The sequence below is a fragment of the Stigmatopora argus genome, chromosome 8 (genome assembly GCF_051989625.1).
Source record: "Stigmatopora argus isolate UIUO_Sarg chromosome 8, RoL_Sarg_1.0, whole genome shotgun sequence".
NCBI lineage: Eukaryota > Metazoa > Chordata > Actinopteri > Syngnathiformes > Syngnathidae > Stigmatopora > Stigmatopora argus.
In genome coordinates this window covers 323,289-337,500 of record NC_135394.1, presented here as the reverse complement: position 1 = coordinate 337,500, position 14,212 = coordinate 323,289, and the positions used below count along the sequence as shown (strand labels likewise).

General features: G+C 45.9%; 27 non-coding genes and 6 pseudogenes across 27 annotated transcripts; all 33 read right to left on the bottom strand.

Annotated features, from left to right (window-relative positions):
- Positions 1–155: 155 nt before the first annotated feature.
- Positions 156–274, bottom strand: LOC144080005 (5S ribosomal RNA). The gene has a single exon (XR_013302048.1). It is a non-coding gene; the product is annotated as a 5S ribosomal RNA (ribosomal RNA).
- Positions 275–590: 316 nt separating this feature from the next.
- Positions 591–709, bottom strand: LOC144079873 (5S ribosomal RNA). Its single transcript, XR_013301922.1, has one exon. It is a non-coding gene; the product is annotated as a 5S ribosomal RNA (ribosomal RNA).
- A 316-nt stretch (positions 710–1,025) lies between these two features.
- On the bottom strand, positions 1,026–1,144 carry LOC144081035 (5S ribosomal RNA). Its single transcript, XR_013302871.1, has one exon. It is a non-coding gene; the product is annotated as a 5S ribosomal RNA (ribosomal RNA).
- Positions 1,145–1,460: 316 nt separating this feature from the next.
- LOC144081176 (5S ribosomal RNA) lies at positions 1,461–1,579 on the bottom strand. The gene has a single exon (XR_013303008.1). It is a non-coding gene; the product is annotated as a 5S ribosomal RNA (ribosomal RNA).
- Positions 1,580–1,895: 316 nt separating this feature from the next.
- Positions 1,896–2,014, bottom strand: LOC144080722 (5S ribosomal RNA; annotated as a pseudogene).
- Positions 2,015–2,319: 305 nt separating this feature from the next.
- On the bottom strand, positions 2,320–2,438 carry LOC144080318 (5S ribosomal RNA). Its single transcript, XR_013302353.1, has one exon. It is a non-coding gene; the product is annotated as a 5S ribosomal RNA (ribosomal RNA).
- A 316-nt stretch (positions 2,439–2,754) lies between these two features.
- LOC144080565 (5S ribosomal RNA) lies at positions 2,755–2,873 on the bottom strand. The gene has a single exon (XR_013302588.1). It is a non-coding gene; the product is annotated as a 5S ribosomal RNA (ribosomal RNA).
- Positions 2,874–3,189: 316 nt separating this feature from the next.
- LOC144080195 (5S ribosomal RNA) lies at positions 3,190–3,308 on the bottom strand. The gene has a single exon (XR_013302234.1). It is a non-coding gene; the product is annotated as a 5S ribosomal RNA (ribosomal RNA).
- A 316-nt stretch (positions 3,309–3,624) lies between these two features.
- LOC144079507 (5S ribosomal RNA) lies at positions 3,625–3,743 on the bottom strand. Its single transcript, XR_013301568.1, has one exon. It is a non-coding gene; the product is annotated as a 5S ribosomal RNA (ribosomal RNA).
- Positions 3,744–4,059: 316 nt separating this feature from the next.
- Positions 4,060–4,178, bottom strand: LOC144079746 (5S ribosomal RNA). Its single transcript, XR_013301801.1, has one exon. It is a non-coding gene; the product is annotated as a 5S ribosomal RNA (ribosomal RNA).
- Positions 4,179–4,494: 316 nt separating this feature from the next.
- On the bottom strand, positions 4,495–4,613 carry LOC144079833 (5S ribosomal RNA). Its single transcript, XR_013301884.1, has one exon. It is a non-coding gene; the product is annotated as a 5S ribosomal RNA (ribosomal RNA).
- Positions 4,614–4,929: 316 nt separating this feature from the next.
- On the bottom strand, positions 4,930–5,048 carry LOC144080712 (5S ribosomal RNA; annotated as a pseudogene).
- A 316-nt stretch (positions 5,049–5,364) lies between these two features.
- On the bottom strand, positions 5,365–5,483 carry LOC144080652 (5S ribosomal RNA; annotated as a pseudogene).
- Positions 5,484–5,799: 316 nt separating this feature from the next.
- On the bottom strand, positions 5,800–5,918 carry LOC144079832 (5S ribosomal RNA). The gene has a single exon (XR_013301883.1). It is a non-coding gene; the product is annotated as a 5S ribosomal RNA (ribosomal RNA).
- Positions 5,919–6,234: 316 nt separating this feature from the next.
- On the bottom strand, positions 6,235–6,353 carry LOC144080710 (5S ribosomal RNA; annotated as a pseudogene).
- A 316-nt stretch (positions 6,354–6,669) lies between these two features.
- Positions 6,670–6,788, bottom strand: LOC144080651 (5S ribosomal RNA; annotated as a pseudogene).
- Positions 6,789–7,104: 316 nt separating this feature from the next.
- LOC144079831 (5S ribosomal RNA) lies at positions 7,105–7,223 on the bottom strand. Its single transcript, XR_013301882.1, has one exon. It is a non-coding gene; the product is annotated as a 5S ribosomal RNA (ribosomal RNA).
- A 316-nt stretch (positions 7,224–7,539) lies between these two features.
- Positions 7,540–7,658, bottom strand: LOC144079861 (5S ribosomal RNA). The gene has a single exon (XR_013301910.1). It is a non-coding gene; the product is annotated as a 5S ribosomal RNA (ribosomal RNA).
- Positions 7,659–7,974: 316 nt separating this feature from the next.
- Positions 7,975–8,093, bottom strand: LOC144080100 (5S ribosomal RNA). Its single transcript, XR_013302140.1, has one exon. It is a non-coding gene; the product is annotated as a 5S ribosomal RNA (ribosomal RNA).
- A 316-nt stretch (positions 8,094–8,409) lies between these two features.
- Positions 8,410–8,528, bottom strand: LOC144080431 (5S ribosomal RNA). Its single transcript, XR_013302462.1, has one exon. It is a non-coding gene; the product is annotated as a 5S ribosomal RNA (ribosomal RNA).
- A 316-nt stretch (positions 8,529–8,844) lies between these two features.
- On the bottom strand, positions 8,845–8,963 carry LOC144080340 (5S ribosomal RNA). The gene has a single exon (XR_013302374.1). It is a non-coding gene; the product is annotated as a 5S ribosomal RNA (ribosomal RNA).
- Positions 8,964–9,279: 316 nt separating this feature from the next.
- Positions 9,280–9,398, bottom strand: LOC144079993 (5S ribosomal RNA). Its single transcript, XR_013302037.1, has one exon. It is a non-coding gene; the product is annotated as a 5S ribosomal RNA (ribosomal RNA).
- Positions 9,399–9,714: 316 nt separating this feature from the next.
- On the bottom strand, positions 9,715–9,833 carry LOC144079982 (5S ribosomal RNA). The gene has a single exon (XR_013302026.1). It is a non-coding gene; the product is annotated as a 5S ribosomal RNA (ribosomal RNA).
- A 316-nt stretch (positions 9,834–10,149) lies between these two features.
- On the bottom strand, positions 10,150–10,268 carry LOC144081173 (5S ribosomal RNA). Its single transcript, XR_013303007.1, has one exon. It is a non-coding gene; the product is annotated as a 5S ribosomal RNA (ribosomal RNA).
- Positions 10,269–10,584: 316 nt separating this feature from the next.
- Positions 10,585–10,703, bottom strand: LOC144080679 (5S ribosomal RNA; annotated as a pseudogene).
- A 316-nt stretch (positions 10,704–11,019) lies between these two features.
- On the bottom strand, positions 11,020–11,138 carry LOC144080042 (5S ribosomal RNA). The gene has a single exon (XR_013302084.1). It is a non-coding gene; the product is annotated as a 5S ribosomal RNA (ribosomal RNA).
- A 316-nt stretch (positions 11,139–11,454) lies between these two features.
- LOC144080290 (5S ribosomal RNA) lies at positions 11,455–11,573 on the bottom strand. The gene has a single exon (XR_013302327.1). It is a non-coding gene; the product is annotated as a 5S ribosomal RNA (ribosomal RNA).
- Positions 11,574–11,889: 316 nt separating this feature from the next.
- On the bottom strand, positions 11,890–12,008 carry LOC144080245 (5S ribosomal RNA). The gene has a single exon (XR_013302282.1). It is a non-coding gene; the product is annotated as a 5S ribosomal RNA (ribosomal RNA).
- A 316-nt stretch (positions 12,009–12,324) lies between these two features.
- LOC144080015 (5S ribosomal RNA) lies at positions 12,325–12,443 on the bottom strand. The gene has a single exon (XR_013302058.1). It is a non-coding gene; the product is annotated as a 5S ribosomal RNA (ribosomal RNA).
- Positions 12,444–12,759: 316 nt separating this feature from the next.
- LOC144081210 (5S ribosomal RNA) lies at positions 12,760–12,878 on the bottom strand. The gene has a single exon (XR_013303041.1). It is a non-coding gene; the product is annotated as a 5S ribosomal RNA (ribosomal RNA).
- Positions 12,879–13,194: 316 nt separating this feature from the next.
- Positions 13,195–13,313, bottom strand: LOC144080329 (5S ribosomal RNA). The gene has a single exon (XR_013302363.1). It is a non-coding gene; the product is annotated as a 5S ribosomal RNA (ribosomal RNA).
- Positions 13,314–13,629: 316 nt separating this feature from the next.
- LOC144079645 (5S ribosomal RNA) lies at positions 13,630–13,748 on the bottom strand. Its single transcript, XR_013301702.1, has one exon. It is a non-coding gene; the product is annotated as a 5S ribosomal RNA (ribosomal RNA).
- A 316-nt stretch (positions 13,749–14,064) lies between these two features.
- On the bottom strand, positions 14,065–14,183 carry LOC144079709 (5S ribosomal RNA). The gene has a single exon (XR_013301765.1). It is a non-coding gene; the product is annotated as a 5S ribosomal RNA (ribosomal RNA).
- Positions 14,184–14,212: the final 29 nt, after the last annotated feature.

Here is a 14,212-nt window from a genome sequence, read left to right as displayed (position 1 = left end):
TTGCTTTATACTTCTACCACTACGGGAATGAAGATTATCAGAAGGAGAGCTTCAATAAAATGTTGTGAGGTGTGCAGAGGAGGGAAGTCTTTCATGATTTAGGAGGTCAAAAGGAGATGAACATCCATGAAATGTCGAAAATGGTTTTGACAAGATGCTTACAGCACCTGGTATTCCCAAGCGGTCTCCCATCCAGGTACTAACCAGGCCCAACCCTGCTTAGCTTCCGAGATCAGACGAGATCGGGCGTTTTCAGGGTAGTATGGCCGTGAGCCACATTGTCGCTGAACAAATCCCCTTTGGAAATCCGAACGGTCCATAGTCTTGCATGTGGATCGTGTATTTGGATATTTGGATCCGGTGTGGAGGGTGAGTGGTCCTCTTTGGAGAACCCTTCGTTAAAGGAGTCGACTTTGTTGCCGCTTGCTCTTCTTTTGCTTTATTACTTCTACAACTACGGGAATGAAGATTATCAGAAGGAGAGCTTCAATAAAATGTTGTGAGATGTGCAGAGGAGGGAAGTATTTCATGATTTAGGAGGTCAAAAGGAGATGAACATCCATGAAATGTCGAAAATGGTTTTGACAAGATGCTTACAGCACCTGGTATTCCCAAGCGGTGTCCCATCCAGGTACTAACCAGGCCGAACCCTGCTTAGCTTCCGAGATCAGACGAGATCGGGCGTTTTCAGGGTAGTATGGCCGTGAGCAACATTGTTGCTGAACAAATCCCCTTTGGAAATCCGAACGGTCCATAGTCTTGCATGTGGATCGTGTATTTGGATATTTGGATCGGGTGTGGAGGGTGAGGGGTCCTCTTTGGAGAACCCTTCATTAAAGGAGTCGACTTTGTTGCCGCTTGCTCTTCTTTTGCTTTATTACGTCTACAACTACGGGAATGAAGATTATCAGAAGGAGAGCTTCAATAAAATGTTGTGAGATGTGCAGAGGAGGGAAGTCTTTCATGATTTAGGAGGTCAAAAGGAGATGAACATCCATGAAATGTCGAAAATGGTTTTGACAAGATGCTTACAGCACCTGGTATTCCCAAGCGGTCTCCCATCCAGGTACTAACCAGGCCCAACCCTGCTTAGCTTCCGAGATCAGACGAGATCAGGCGTTTTCAGGGTAGTATGGCCGTGAGCAACATTGTCGCTGAACAAATCCCCTTTGGAAATCCGAACGGTCCATAGTCTTGCATGTGGATCGTGTATTTGGATATTTGGATCGGGTGTGGAGGGTGAGGGGTCCTCTTTGGAGAACCCTTCGTTAAAGGAGTCGACTTTGTTGCCACTTGCTCTTCTTTTGCTTTATTACTTCTACAACTACGGGAATGAAGATTATCAGAAGGAGAGCTTCAATAAAATGTTGTGAGATGTGCAGAGGAGGGAAGTCTTTCATGATTTAGGAGGTCAAAAGGAGATGAACATCCATGAAATGTCGAAAATGGTTTTGACAAGATGCTTACAGCACCTGGTATTCCCAAGCGGTCTCCCATCCAGGTACTAACCAGGCCGAACCCTGCTTAGCTTCCGAGATCAGACGAGATCGGGCGTTTTCAGGGTAGTATGGCCGTGAGCAACATTGTTGCTGAACAAATCCCCTTTGGAAATCCGAACGGTCCATAGTCTTGCATGTGGATCGTGTATTTGGATATATGGATCGGGTGTGGAGGGTGAGGGGTCCTCTTTGGAGAACCCTTCGTTAAAGGAGTCGACTTTGTTGACGCTTGCTCTTCTTTTGCTTTATTACTTCTACAACTACGGGAATGAAGATTATCAGAAGGAGAGCTTCAATAAAATGTTGTGAGATGTGCAGAGGAGGGAAGTCTTTCATGATTTAGGAGGTCAAAAGGAGATGAACATCCATGAAATGTCGAAAATGGTTTTGACAAAATGCTTACAGCACCTGGTATTCCCAAGCAGTCTCCCACCCAGGTACTAACCAGGCTCAACCCTGCTTAGCTTCCGAGATCAGAGGAGATCAGGCGTTTTCAGTGTAGTATGGCCGTGAGCAACATTGTCGCTGAACAAATCCCCTTTGGAAATGCGAACGGTCCATAGTCTTGCATGTGGATCGTGTATTTGGATATTTGGATCCGGTGTGGAGGGTGAGTGGTCCTCTTTGGTTAAAGGAGTCAACTTTGTTGCCGCTTGCTCTTCTTTTGCTTTATTACTTCTACAACTACGGGAATGAAGATTATCAGAAGGAGAGCTTCAATAAAATGTTGTGAGATGTGCAGAGGAGGGAAGTCTTTCATGATTTAGGAGGTCAAAAGGATATGAACATCCATGAAATGTCGAAAATGGTTTTGACAAGATGCTTACAGCACCTGGTATTCCCAAGCGGTCTCCCATCCAGGTACTAACCAGGCCGAACCCTGCTTGGCTTCCGAGATCAGACGAGATCGGGCGTTTTCAGGGTAGTATGGCCGTGACCAACATTGTTGCTGAACAAATCCCCTTTGGAAATCCGAACGGTCCATAGTCTTGCATGTGGATCGTGTATTTGGATATTTGGATCCGGTGTGGAGGGTGAGGGGTCCTCTTTGGAGAACCCTTCGTTAAAGGAGTCAACTTTGTTGCCGCTTGCTCTTCTTTTGCTTTATTACTTCTACAACTACGGGAATGAAGATTATCAGAAGGAGAGCTTCAATAAAATGTTGTGAGATGTGCAGAGGAGGGAAGTCTTTCATGATTTAGGAGGTCAAAAGGACATGAACATCCATGAAATGTCGAAAATGGTTTTGACAAGATGCTTACAGCACCTGGTATTCCCAAGCGGTCTCCCATCCAGGTACTAACCAGGCTCAACCCTGCTTAGCTTCCGAGATCAGACGACATCGGGCGTTTTCAGGGTAGTATGGCCGTGAGCAACATTGTCGCTGAACAAATCCCCTTTGGAAATCCGAACGGTCCATAGTCTTGCATGTGGATCGTGTATTTGGATATTTGGATCCGGTGTGGAGGGTGAGTGGTCCTCTTTGGAGAACCCTTCGTTAAAGGAGTCGACTTTGTTGTCGCTTGCTCTTCTTTTGCTTTATTACTTCTACAACTACGGGAATGAAGATTATCAGAAGGAGAGCTTCAATAAAATGTTGTGAGATGTGCAGAGGAGGGAAGTCTTTCATGATTTAGGAGGTCAAAAGGAGATGAACATCCATGAAATGTCGAAAATGGTTTTGACTAGATGCTTACAGCACCTGGTATTCCCAAGCGGTCTCCCATCCAGGTACTAACCAGGCCCAACCGTGCTTAGCTTCTGAGATCAGACGAGATCGGGCGTTTTCAGGGTAGTATGGCCGTGAGCAACATTGTCGCTGAACAAATCCCCTTTGGAAATCCGAACGGTCCATAATCTTGCATGTGGATCGTGTATTTGGATATTTGGATCCGGTGTGGAGGGTGAGTGGTCCTCTTTGGAGAACCCTTCGTTAAAGGAGTCGACTTTGTTGCCGCTTGCTCTTCCTATGCTTTATTACTTCTACAACTACGGGAATGAAGATTATCAGAAGGAGAGCTTCAATAAAATGTTGTGAGATGTGCAGAGGAGGGAAGTCTTTCATGATTTAGGAGGTCAAAAGGAGATGAACATCCATGAAATGTCGAAAATGGTTTTGACTAGATGCTTACAGCACCTGGTATTCACAAGCGGTCTCCCATCCAGGTACTAACCAGGCCCAACCCTGCTTAGCTTCCGAGATCAGACGAGATCGGGCGTTTTCAGGGTAGTATGGCCGTGAGCAACATTGTCGCTGAACAAATCCCCTTTGGAAATCCGAACGGTCCATAGTCTTGCATGTGGATCGTGTATTTGGATATTTGGATCCGGTGTGGAGGGTGAGTGGTCCTCTTTGGAGAACCCTTCGTTAAAGGAGTCGACTTTGTTGCCGCTTGCTCTTCTTTTGCTTTATTACTTCTACAACTACGGGAATGAAGATTATCAGAAGGAGAGCTTCAATAAAATGTTGTGAGATGTGCAGAGGAGGGAAGTCTTTCATGATTTAGGAGGTCAAAAGGAGATGAATATCCATGAAATGTCGAAAATGGTTTTGACAAGATGCTTACAGCACCTGGTATTCCCAAGCGGTCTCCCATCCAGGTACTAACCAGGCCCAACCCTGCTTAGCTTCCGAGATCAGACGAGATCGGGCGTTTTCAGGGTAGTATGGCCATGACCAACATAGTTGCTGAACAAATCCCCTTTGGAAATCCGAACGGTCCATAGTCTTGCATGTGGATCGTGTATTTGGATATTTGGATCGGGTGTGGAGGGTGAGGGGTCCTCTTTGGAGAACCCTTCGTTAAAGGAGTCGACTTTGTTGCCGCTTGCTCTTCTTTTGCTTTATTACTTCTACAACTACGGGAATGAAGATTATCAGAAGGAGAGCTTCAATAAAATGTTGTGAGATGTGCAGAGGAGGGAAGTCTTTCATGATTTAGGAGGTCAAAAGGAGATGAACATCCATGAAATGTCGAAAATGGTTTTGACAAGATGCTTACAGCACCTGGTATTCCCAAGCGGTCTCCCATCCAGGTACTAACCAGGCACAACCCTGCTTAGCTTCCGAGATCAGACGAGATCGGGCGTTTTCAGGGTAGTATGGCCGTGAGCAAAATTGTCGCTGAACAAATCCCCTTTGGAAATCCGTACGGTCCATAGTCTTGCATGTGGATGGTGTATTTGGATATTTCGATCCGGTGTGGAGGGTGAGGGGTCCTCTTTGGAGAACCCTTCGTTAAAGGAGTCGACTTTGTTGCCGCTTGCTCTTCTTTTGCTTTATTACTTCTACAACTACGGGAATGAAGATTATCAGAAGGAGAGCTTCAATAAAATGTTGTGAGATGTGCAGAGGAGGGAAGTCTTTCATGATTTAGGAGGTCAAAAGGAGATGAACATCCATGAAATGTCGAAAATGGTTTTGACAAGATGCTTACAGCACCTGGTATTTCCAAGCGGTCTCTCATCCAGGTACTAACCAGGCCGAACGCTGCTTAGCTTCCGAGATCAGACGAGATCGGGCGTTTTCAGGGTAGTATGGCCGTGAGCAACATTGTCGCTGAACAAATCCCCTTTGGAAATCCGAACGGTCCATAGTCTTGCATGTGGATCGTGTATTTGGATATTTGGATCGGGTGTGGAGGGTGAGGGGTCCTCTTTGGAGAACCCTTCGTTAAAGGAGTCGACTTTGTTGCCGCTTGCTCTTCTTTTGCTTTATTACTTCTACAACTACGGGAATGAAGATTATCAGAAGGAGAGCTTCAATAAAATGTTGTGAGATGTGCAGAGGAGGGAAGTCTTTCATGATTTAGGAGGTCAAAAGGAGATGAACATCCATGAAATGTCGAAAATGGTTTTGACAAGATGCTTACAGCACCTGGTATTCCAAAGCGGTCTCCAATCCAGGTACTAACCAGGCCCAACCCTGCTCAGCTTCCGAGATCAGACGAGATCGGGCGTTTTCAGGGTAGTATGGCTGTGAGCAAAATTGTCGCTGAACAAATCCCCTTCGGAAATCCGAACGGTCCATAGTCTTGCATGTGGATCGTGTATTTGGATATTTGGATCCGGTGTGGAGGGTGAGGGGTCCTCTTTGGAGAACCCTTCGTTAAAGGAGTCGACTTTGTTGCCGCTTGCTCTTCTTTTGCTTTATTACTTCTACAACTACGGGAATGAAGATTATCAGAAGGAGAGCTTCAATAAAATGTTGTGAGATGTGCAGAGGAGGGAAGTCTTTCATGATTTAGGAGGTCAAAAGGAGATGAACATCCATGAAATGTCGAAAATGGTTTTGACAAGATGCTTACAGCACCTGGTATTCCCAAGCGGTCTCCCATCCAGGTACTAACCAGGCACAACCCTGCTTAGCTTCCGAGATCAGACGAGATCGGGCGTTTTCAGGGTAGTATGGCCGTGAGCAAAATTGTCGCTGAACAAATCCCCTTTGGAAATCCGTACGGTCCATAGTCTTGCATGTGGATCGTGTATTTGGATATTTCGATCCGGTGTGGAGGGTGAGGGGTCCTCTTTGGAGAACCCTTCGTTAAAGGAGTCGACTTTGTTGCCGCTTGCTCTTCTTTTGCTTTATTACTTCTACAACTACGGGAATGAAGATTATCAGAAGGAGAGCTTCAATAAAATGTTGTGAGATGTGCAGAGGAGGGAAGTCTTTCATGATTTAGGAGGTCAAAAGGAGATGAACATCCATGAAATGTCGAAAATGGTTTTGACAAGATGCTTACAGCACCTGGTATTTCCAAGCGGTCTCTCATCCAGGTACTAACCAGGCCGAACGCTGCTTAGCTTCCGAGATCAGACGAGATCGGGCGTTTTCAGGGTAGTATGGCCGTGAGCAACATTGTCGCTGAACAAATCCCCTTTGGAAATCCGAACGGTCCATAGTCTTGCATGTGGATCGTGTATTTGGATATTTGGATCGGGTGTGGAGGGTGAGGGGTCCTCTTTGGAGAACCCTTCGTTAAAGGAGTCGACTTTGTTGCCGCTTGCTCTTCTTTTGCTTTATTACTTCTACAACTACGGGAATGAAGATTATCAGAAGGAGAGCTTCAATAAAATGTTGTGAGATGTGCAGAGGAGGGAAGTCTTTCATGATTTAGGAGGTCAAAAGGAGATGAACATCCATGAAATGTCGAAAATGGTTTTGACAAGATGCTTACAGCACCTGGTATTCCAAAGCGGTCTCCAATCCAGGTACTAACCAGGCCCAACCCTGCTCAGCTTCCGAGATCAGACGAGATCGGGCGTTTTCAGGGTAGTATGGCTGTGAGCAAAATTGTCGCTGAACAAATCCCCTTCGGAAATCCGAACGGTCCATAGTCTTGCATGTGGATCGTGTATTTGGATATTTGGATCCGGTGTGGAGGGTGAGGGGTCCTCTTTGGAGAACCCTTCGTTAAAGGAGTCGACTTTGTTGCCGCTTGCTCTTCTTTTGCTTTATTACTTCTACAACTACGGGAATGAAGATTATCAGAAGGAGAGCTTCAATAAAATGTTGTGAGATGTGCAGAGGAGGGAAGTCTTTCATGATTTAGGAGGTCAAAAGGAGATGAACATCCATGAAATGTCGAAAATGGTTTTGACAAGATGCTTACAGCACCTGGTATTCCCAAGCGGTCTCCCATCCAGGTACTAACCAGGCACAACCCTGCTTAGCTTCCGAGATCAGACGAGATCGGGCGTTTTCAGGGTAGTATGGCCGTGAGCAACATTGTTGCTAAACAAATCCCCTTTGGAAATCCGAACGGTTTATAGTCTTGCATGTGGATCGTGTATTTGGATATTTGGATCCGGTGTGGAGGGTGAGTGGTCCTCTTTGGAGAACCCTTCGTTAAAGGAGTCGACTTTGTTGCCGCTTGCTCTTCTTCTGCTTTATTACTTCTACAACTACTGGAATGAAGATTATCAGAAGGAGAGCTTCAATAAAATGTTGTGAGATGTGCAGAGGAGGGAAGTCTTTCATGATTTAGGAGGTCAAAAGGAGATGAACATCCATGAAATGTCGAAAATGGTTTTGACAAGATGCTTACAGCACCTGGTATTCCCAAGCGGTCTCCCATCCAGGTACTAACCAGGCCCAACCCTGCTTAGCTTCCGAGATCAGACGAGAGCGGGCGTTTTCAGGGTAGTATGGCCGTGAGCAACATTGTCGCTGAACAAATCCCCTTTGGAAATCCGAACGGTCCATAGTCTTGCATGTGGATCGTGTATTTGGATATTTGGATCGGGTGTGGAGGGTGAGGGGTCCTCTTTGGAGAACCCTTCGTTAAAGGAGTCGACTTTGTTGCCGCTTGCTCTTCTTTTGCTTTATTACTTCTACAACTACGGGAATGAAGATTATCAGAAGGAGAGCTTCAAAAAAATGTTGTGAGATGTTCATAGGAGGGAAGTCTTTCATGATTTAGGAGGTCAAAAGGAGATGAACATCCATGAAATGTCGAAAATGGTTTTGACTAGATGCTTACAGCACCTGGTATTCCCAAGCGGTCTCCCATCCACGTACTAACCAGGCCCAACCCTTCTTAGCTTCCGAGATCAGACGAGATCGGGCGTTTTCAGGGTAGTATGGCCGTGAGCAACATTGTCGCTGAACAAATCCCCTTTGGAAATCCGAACGGTCCATAGTCTTGCATGTGGATCGTGTATTTGGATATTTGGATCCTTTGTGGAGCGTGAGTGGTCCTCTTTGGAGAACCCTTCGTTAAAGGAGTCGACTTTGTTGCCGCTTGCTCTTCTTTTGCTTTATTACTTCTACAACTACGGGAATGAAGATTATCAGAAGGAGAGCTTCAATAAAATGTTGTGAGATGTGCAGAGGAGGGAAGTCTTTCATGATTTAGGAGGTCAAAAGGAGATGAACAACCATGAAATGTCGAAAATGGTTTTGACAAGATGCTTACAGCACCTGGTATTCCCAAGCGGTCTCCCATCCAGGTACTAACCAGGCCGAACCCTGCTTCGCTTACGAGATCAGACGAGATCGGGCGTTTTCAGGGTAGTATGGCCGTGAGCAACATTGTTGCTGAACAAATCCCCTTACGAAATCCGAACGTTCCATAGTCTTGCATGTGGATCGTGTATTTGGATATTTGGATCGGGTGTGGAGGGTGAGGGGTCCTCTTTGGAGAACCCTTCGTTAAAGGAGTCGACTTTGTTGCCGCTTGCTCTTCTTTTGCTTTATTACTTCTACAACTACGGGAATGAAGATTATCAGAAGGAGAGCTTCAATAAAATGTTGTGAGATGTGCAGAGGAGGGAAGTCTTTCATGATTTAGGAGGTCAAAAGGAGATGAACATCCATGAAATGTCGAAAATGGTTTTGACAAGATGCTTACAGCACCTGGTATTCGCAAGCGGTCTCCCATCCAGGTACTAACCAGGCCCAACCCTGCTTAGCTTCCGAGATCAGACGAGATCAGGCGTTTTCAGGGTAGTTTGGCCGTGAGCAACATTGTCGCTGAACAAATCCCCTTTGGAAATCCGAACGGTCCATAGTCTTGCATGTGGATCGTGTATTTGGATATTTGGATCCGGTGTGGAGGGTGAGTGGTCCTCTTTGGAGAACCCTTCGTTAAAGGAGTCGACTTTGTTGCCGCTTGCTCTTCTTTTGCTTTATTACTTCTACAACTACGGGAATGAAGATTATCAGAAGGAGAGCTTCAATAAAATGTTGTGAGATGTGCAGAGGAGGGAAGTCTTTCATGATTTAGGAGGTCAAAAGGAGATGAACATCCATGAAATGTCGAAAATGGTTTTGACAAGATGCTTACAGCACCTGGTATTCCCAAGCGGTCTCCCATCCAGGTACTAACCAGGCCCAACCCTGCTTAGCTTCCGAGATCAGACGAGATCGGGCGTTTTCAGGGTAGTATGGCCGTGAGCCACATTGTCGCTGAACAAATCCCCTTTGGAAATCCGAACGGTCCATAGTCTTGCATGTGGATCGTGTATTTGGATATTTGGATCCGGTGTGGAGGGTGAGTGGTCCTCTTTGGAGAACCCTTCGTTAAAGGAGTCGACTTTGTTGCCGCTTGCTCTTCTTTTGCTTTATTACTTCTACAACTACGGGAATGAAGATTATCAGAAGGAGAGCTTCAATAAAATGTTGTGAGATGTGCAGAGGAGGGAAGTCTTTCATGATTTAGGAGGTCAAAAGGAGATGAACATCCATGAAATGTCGAAAATGGTTTTGACAAGATGCTTACAGCACCTGGTATTCCCAAGCGGTCTCCCATCCAGGTACTAACCAGGCCCAACCCTGCTTAGCTTCCGAGATCAGACGAGATCGGGCGTTTTCAGGGTAGTATGGCCGTGAGCAACATTGTCGCTGAACAAATCCCCTTTGGAAATCCGAACGGTCCATAGTCTTGCATGTGGATCGTGTATTTGGATATTTGGATCGGGTGTGGAGGGTGAGGGGTCCTCTTTGGAGAACCCTTCGTTAAAGGAGTCGACTTTGTTGCCGCTTGCTCTTCTTTTGCTTTATTACTTCTACAACTACGGGAATGAAGATTATCAGAAGGAGAGCTTCAATAAAATGTTGTGAGATGTGCAGAGGAGGGAAGTCTTTCATGATTTAGGAGGTCAAAAGGAGATGAACATCCATGAAATGTCGAAAATGGTTTTGACAAGATGCTTACAGCACCTGGTATTCCCAAGCGGTCTCCCATCCAGGTACTAACCAGGCCGAACCCTGCTTAGCTTCCGAGATCAGACGAGATCGGGCGTTTTCAGGGTAGTATGGCCGTGAGCAACATTGTTGCTGAACAAATCCCCTTTGGAAATCCGAACGGTCCATAGTCTTGCATGTGGATCGTGTATTTGGATATATGGATCGGGTTTGGAGGGTGAGGGGTCCTCTTTGGAGAACCCTTCGTTAAAGGAGTCGACTTTGTTGACGCTTGCTCTTCTTTTGCTTTATTACTTCTACAACTACGGGAATGAAGATTATCAGAAGGAGAGCTTCAATAAAATGTTGCGAGATGTGCAGAGGAGGGAAGTCTTTCATGATTTAGGAGGTCAAAAGGAGATGAACATCCATGAAATGTCGAAAATGGTTTTGACAAGATGCTTACAGCACCTGGTATTCCCAAGCAGTCTCCCATCCAGGTACTAACCAGGCCCAACCCTGCTTAGCTTCCGAGATCAGAGGACATCAGGCGTTTTCAGGGTAGTATGGCCGTGAGCAACATTATCGCTGAACAAATCCCCTTTGGAAATGCGAACGGTCCATAGTCTTGCATGTGGATCGTGTATTTGGATATTTGGATCCGGTGTGGAGGGTGAGTGGTCCTCTTTGGAGAACCCTTCGTTAAAGGAGTCGACTTTGTTGCCGCTTGCTCTTCCTATGCTTTATTACTTCTACAACTACGGGAATGAAGATTATCAGAAGAAGAGCTTCAATAAAATGTTGTGAGATGTGCAGAGGAGGGAAGTCTTTCATGATTTAGGAGGTCAAAAGGAGATGAACATCCATGAAATGTCGAAAATGGTTTTGACTAGATGCTTACAGCACCTGGTATTCCCAAGCGGTCTCCCATCCAGGTACTAACCAGGCCGAACCCTGCTTAGCTTCCGAGATCAGACAAGATCGGGCGTTTTCAGGGTAGTATGGCCGTGAGCAGCATTTTCGCTGAACAAATCCCCTTTGGAAATCCGAACGGTCCATAGTCTTGCATGTGGATCGTGTATTTGGATATTTGGATCGGGTGTGGAGGGTGAGGGGTCCTCTTTGGAGAACCCTTCGTTAAAGGAGTCGACTTTGTTGCCGCTTGCTCTTCTTTTGCTTTATTACTTCTACAACTACGGGAATGAAGATTATCAGAAGGAGAGCTTCAATAAAATGTTGTGAGATGTGCAGAGGAGGGAAGTCTTTCATGATTTAGGAGGTCAAAAGGAGATGAACATCCATGAAATGTCGAAAATGGTTTTGACAAGATGCTTACATCACCTGGTATTCCCAAGCGGTCTCCCATCCAGGTACTAACCAGGCCCAACCCTGCTTAGCTTCTGAGATCAGACGAGATCGGGCGTTTTCAGGGTAGTATGGCCGTGAGCAACATTGTCGCTGAACAAATCCCCTTTGGAAAGCCGAACGGTCCATAGTCTTGCATGTGGATCGTGTATTTGGATATTTGGATCCGGTGTGGAGGGTGAGTGGTCCTCTTTGGAGAACCCTTCGTTAAAGGAGTCGACTTTGTTGCCGCTTGCTCTTCCTATGCTTTATTACTTCTACAACTACGGGAATGAAGATTATCAGAAGGAGAGCTTCAATAAAATGTTGTGAGATGTGCAGAGGAGGGAAGTCTTTCATGATTTAGGAGGTCAAAAGGAGATGAACATCCATGAAATGTCGAAAATGGTTTTGACTAGATGCTTACAGCACCTGGTATTCACAAGCGGTCTCCCATCCAGGTACTAACCAGGCCCAACCCTGCATAGCTTCCGAGATCAGACGAGATCGGGCGTTTTCAGGGTAGTATGGCCGTGAGCAACATTGTCGCTGAACAAATCCCCTTTGGAAATCCGAACGGTCCATAGTCTTGCATGTGGATCGTGTATTTGGATATTTGGATCCGGTGTGGAGGGTGAGTGGTCCTCTTTGGAGAACCCTTCGTTAAAGGAGTCGACTTTGTTGCCGCTTGCTCTTCTTTTGCTTTATTACTTCTACAACTACGGGAATGAAGATTATCAGAATGAGAGCTTCAAAAAAATGTTGTGAGATGTTCAGAGGAGGGAAGTCTTTCATGATTTAGGAGGTCAAAAGGAAATGAACATCCATGAAATGTCGAAAATGGTTTTGACAAGATGCTTACAGCACCTGGTATTCCCAAGCGGTCTCCCATCCAGGTACTAACCAGGCCAAAACCTGCTTAGCTTCCGAGATCAGACGAGATCGGGCGTTTTCAGGGTAGTATGGCCGTGAGCAACATTGTCGCTGAACAAATCCCCTTTGGAAATCCGAACGGTCCATAGTCTTGCATGTGGATCGCGTATTTGGATGTTTGGATCGGGTGTGGAGGGTGAGGGGTCCTCTTTGGAGAACCCTTCGTTAAAGGAGTCGACTTTGTTGCCGCTTGCTCTTCTTTTGCTTTATTACTTCTACAACTACGGGAATGAAGATTATCAGAAGGAGAGCTTCAATAAAATGTTGTGAGATGTGCAGAGGAGGGAAGTCTTTCATGATTTAGGAGGTCAAAAGGAGATGAACATCCATGAAATGTCGAAAATGGTTTTGACAAGATGCTTACAGCACCTGGTATTCCCAAGCGGTCTCCCATCCAGATACTAACCAGGCCCAACCCTGCTTAGCTTCCGAGATCAGACGAGATCGGGCGTTTTCAGGGTAGTATGGCCGTGAGCAACGTTGTCACTGAACAAATCCCCTTTGGAAATCCGAACGGTCCATAGTCTTGCATGTGGATCGTGTATTTGGATATTTGGATCCGGTGTGGAGGGTGAGTGGTCCTCTTTGGAGAACCCTTCGTTAAAGGAGTCGACTTTGTTGCCGCTTGCTCTTCCTATGCTTTATTACTTCTACAACTACGGGAATGAAGATTATCAGAAGGAGAGCTTCAATAAAATGTTGTGAGATGTGCAGAGGAGGGAAGTCTTTCATGATTTAGGAGGTCAAAAGGAGATGAACATCCATGAAATGTCGAAAATGGTTTTGACAAGATGATTACAGCACCTGGTATTCCCAAGCGGTCTCCCATCCAGGTACTAACCAGGCCCAAACCTGCTTAGCTTCCGAGATCAGACGAGATCGGGCATTTTCAGGGTAGTATGGCCGTGAGCAACATTGTCGCTGAACAAATCCCCTTTGGAAACCCGAACGGTCCATAGTCTTGCATGTGGATCGTGTATTTGGATATTTGGATCCGGTGTGGAGGGTGAGTGGTCCTCTTTGGAGAACCCTTCGTTAAAGGAGTCAACTTTGTTGCCGCTTGCGCTTCTTTTGCTTTATTACTTCTACAACTACGGGAATGAAGATTATCAGAAGGAGAGCTTCAATAAAATGTTGTGAGATGTGCAGAGGAGGGAAGTCTTTCATGATTTAGGAGGTCAAAAGGAGATGAACATCCATGAAATGTCGAAAATGGTTTTGACAAGATGCTTACAGCACCTGGTATTCCCAAGCGGTCTCCCATCCAGGTACTAACCAGGCCCAACCCTGCTTAGCTTCCAAGTTCAGACGAGATCGGGCATTTTCAGGGTAGTATGGCCGTGAGCAACATTGTCGCTGAACAAATCCCCTTTGGAAATCCGAACGGTCCATAGTCTTGCATGTGGATCGTGTATTTGGATATTTGGATCGGGTGTGGAGGGTGAGGGGTCCTCTTTGGAGAACCCTTCGTTAAAGGAGTCGACTTTGTTGCCGCTTGCTCTTCTTTTGCTTTATTACTTCTACAACTACGGGAATGAAGATTATCAGAAGGAGAGCTTCAATAATATGTTGTGAGATGTGCAGAGGAGGGAAGTCTTTCATGATTTAGGAGGTCAAAAGGAGATGAACATCCATGAAATGTCGAAAATGGTTTTGACAAGATGCTTACAGCACCTGGTATTCCCAAGCGGTCTCCCATCCAGGTACTAACCAGGCCCAACCCTGCTTAGCTTCCGAGATCAGAGGAGATCAGGCGTTTTCAGGGTAGTATGGCCGTGAGCAACATTGTCGCTGAACAAATCCCCTTTGG